The sequence below is a fragment of the Marmota flaviventris genome, chromosome 2 (assembly GCF_047511675.1).
Source record: "Marmota flaviventris isolate mMarFla1 chromosome 2, mMarFla1.hap1, whole genome shotgun sequence".
In the NCBI taxonomy this organism is placed as follows: Eukaryota; Metazoa; Chordata; class Mammalia; order Rodentia; family Sciuridae; genus Marmota; species Marmota flaviventris.
The window spans coordinates 164,954-168,526 of NC_092499.1; the positions used below are offsets into that span (position 1 = coordinate 164,954).

At 52.5% G+C, this 3,573-nt stretch overlaps 1 long non-coding RNA gene across 1 annotated transcript; it reads left to right on the forward strand.

Moving 5' to 3' along the window:
- The first annotated feature begins 357 nt into the window (after positions 1 to 357).
- On the forward strand, positions 358 to 1,339 carry LOC114083662 (uncharacterized). Its single transcript, XR_011705645.1, has 3 exons — positions 358 to 524; positions 688 to 948; positions 1,034 to 1,339. It is a non-coding gene; the product is annotated as an uncharacterized lncRNA (long non-coding RNA).
- The last annotated feature ends 2,234 nt before the right edge of the window (positions 1,340 to 3,573 follow it).

Consider the following 3,573-nt stretch of genomic DNA (forward strand, 5'->3'; position numbering starts at 1 on the left):
GCAGTGATGCTGCACAGGGAGGGGACCTGGGCCTCCTCCCTCACCCAGCCTGCCCTGCATGCCGTCCTGTCTGCTGTCAGCCTGGCTCGGCTGCTCTGGGGGACTCAGGGGCTCTCAGCCTCAGGCTGCAGCTGAGAGCTGCCTCTGCTCCCAGGACTCTCACCTGGCCCAGCACCTCCATCCTGTCCTCTCCTGGTGGAGACCAGAGGGCAGGACAGGTGAGGGGAAGAGCTCAGGGCAGATTCCCACCCACTGCTGTCCACAGGCATTGGCTGGACAGTAAGGAGGACAAGCAGGGCAGAGGGTGGGGAGGGCAGTGGGCACACAGCAGGAAGCCCCTGCCCTCCTGAGACCCTGCTCCCTCCTCTCCTGCTCAGTCTGTAGCCCCCAAATCTCACAGAGATGAAAGAGAAGAACTAGTCCTGAGAACAAAGGGGGGCTCTTCTCCTGGATGTGGGGAACCCCATCCTCAGCCCTGGGCTCTGTTCAGTCATCACTGAGGGCTTCTCCTTCAGGGCTGGGAGGTGAACCTGGGCCTCTTGCATGCTGGGCATGTTCCTGCCACTCTGACACCCTCCCAGGAGCAGGGAGGAAGGGCTTGGAGGAGGCAGGGCTGGGCTCAGGGGGGTGGGCTCCTCCTCTGACAGCCTTCCAGCACCCCTGAAACCACCTGCTCTCCTCTCACAGGTAAAGCTCCACTTGGGTTCAAGACAGGGACACATCTCAGGAGCACAGAGGACCTGGGCAGCCTGACCTCAGCCTCTCCAGATATCAGAAGAGCCTCACCCACATGCAAATTCCTCCTGCTGCTCTGGGTTCAAATGCCCTCTGGGCTGTGGGAGCTCCCAGCTCTCTGCTCAGACAGGGCTGAGGTCTCTGGGAAGGCAGGTGTGGTCTAGAAGATGAGGCTGCTGGGTCTTGTCCTGTGCCTGGTCACAGCTCCCCAAGGTGAGTGTCCCCAGTGTCAGTTCTGGGTCCATAGGGAGGTTGTGACTGCAGATGACTGACAGAGTGTGACTCTCCTTGTCCCCAGGTTTCCTGTGCCAGGTGCAGCTGCAGGAGTCAGGACCTGGCCTGGTGAAGCCCTCGCAGACCCTGTCCCTCACCTGTGCTGTCTCTGGATTCTCCATCACAACCAGTGTTTACTGCTGGAACTGGATCCGTCAGCCCCCAGGGAAGGGGTTGGAGTGGATAGGATGCATAAGTTATGATGGTAGCACTTACTACAGCCCATCCCTCAAGAGCCGAGTGTCCATCTCCAGAGACACGTCCAAGAACCAGTTCTCCCTGCAGCTGAGCTCCCTGACCACTGAGGACACAGCCACCTATTACTGTGCCAGAGACACAGTGAGGGGACCTCAGTGTGAGCCCAGACACAAACCTCCTGCAGGGTGCCCAGGGCCAGCAAGGGGCGCTCAGCACACAGCAGCTCAGGTGCCCCCTTCAGAGCAGCAGAGGAGAGTGGATGGTTTCTCTCCAGGTGATCAGTGTCTCCCTGGATCCCATCATGGAGAATCTGGAGGTCTCTTCTGCCTCAGATTATCCTATGCTCTTCCCTTATGGAGTCAGGAGTGTCTTTCTCCACCTGTCTCAGGTCAGAATTTTAAAAGCTTTCGTGGCTTCCTTCCTGATGAGGTCTTGTCATCAGAGGTGACAAGAGTTAAGGGAACATAGACAAAGGCCAGGGACTTATTTCTCCCTGAAGGAACTTCCTCAATAGGCAGATCCATGGGTCCCCTCAGGAGAGTTCCCGCAGGTCGGGGTCCCATTCTAAACTGTTTTTTCTGGTCTCTTCATAGGGGCCACAAAAATCTTAGCCTGGCATTTTGAAACACATTTAGCACCTGGACTGTCACAGTTAAAAACTCTTTTGGGTCACCTCCAATAGTTGGAAGTGATTCTGTAAACCCTTTAAGTTTTTTGAGGTTTTGTTGTTGCTGCTGTGAGTATCTGGGGCTGAGAGACAAAAGCCAAGTTTCCTAGACAAAAGGATACTTTACATATCTTAGAAATGATGATCCTAAAACTCTCTAGTTCTAAGCTGACCTCTGTAGGAACTGACTGTCTACTCTGCTGGCCACCTGGCCAGTTCCTAAATGAAGGCAATCTCCACATGCTTTATGACCTTTGGCTTTTACTTTTAACATCTGTTGGCAGCCCTTTCAATGCAAGCTTTAGTCAGCCCAGTTGAAAACCTTTTTAACCACTGTTTTTTAGGTAGGTGTCAGGCCAGGTGGGATTAGGTTTCCCACAAGGAGGCTAACAGTCAAAAAATGGGCAGAAATAAAAGGAAGGTGAGAGACAAGAATTTAACCAGGCAGCGAGTGTGACTGTGTCCAAAGGTGGTAGGTCACCAGTTCCCGTCTTGTCTCACTAGTGAAAAAGTTGGGGGAAAAAAAGTTACGAGCAAACTGAAATGGAGATCAACCTAAACAGACAACATGGGAACAAACCATAGCAAACAACAAATAGGACAAGACAAAAACACAAGAAAGTCACTCTCCTCCACATAATCCCAGCCTCCAGACCCTCCTCAGGATCCACTTATGGGAGCTCTGCTGGGTCTGGACCAAGGCCTCCTCAGGCTCAAGATCACTTTATACACCTTTGGGCTTTACAATCAAGCACCTGAAACACATGGAAAGATTTACAATCAAGTGCTGATACAACCCCAGAGGAGCCCCTGACACACTTCAAAAGATTTACTATCAGGCACTTGGAACCTCTGAGGCTTTACAATTAAGATAGAGCAAATGAGGGACCTCCCAACACATTCACTTCCATTGAAGCCAGAATTAGGCAGTCAGTGTAGACAGGTAAATTGAGTCAGGTCAGTCAAGGAGGCCAATTTTGAGTGAATCTGGGAAGTTGGACACTGTCCCCCGGAGGGATCTTATGTAGAACCTGCCCCTGCTCCAACCTGTTGCCAGGGTAACCTGCCCCAGGAATTGCCCCTCCCTCCAGGGTGCCCTAGGGTTGTTAATATATCCTTGTCTACTCCACCTGCCCTTCCCCCTTCAGCCCACCTGGTTCCCACCTTTGGCCCTCCCACCCAGCATTCCTGGGCCTAGTCATGTCCACAGGAAGGAGAAAGATAAGGGGGAAAGACAGGAGAACAAAGGAATCCTGGGACATATAAAAGTGCAGAACACCTCACTTCTTGGGATACCAGGACACCAGCTAGGGCCCCTTCTCCCTCGTAGGAGAAGTCTAGGTCACCCCTTTTTAAGCAAACCCTGCTTCATATGCTTGCCTCCCTGTGCTTCTCTAATGTTCAAACTTCAACCTGTGGGGAAGCAGGACTCCTCACCGATAACCTGCAGTATCACTATCCTCCTTCAAAGCCTCTGGATTTACAGATGTGCATCACACCAGAGCTTTCATAGGAAGACTCAAATCAGTCACCACAAAATGTCCAGCACTTCACAGAGAGCTCCAAAACTAGATGTGGGGTCACCTCTGGTAGCTTCAGAGGATCCAGGATTCCCTTGTGTCCCAGAGCCACAGCCTTGACTCCAAGGATCATCTCACTGGGGCCTTCAAAATGTTCAAGTCAGATTGCAATAAATCTCC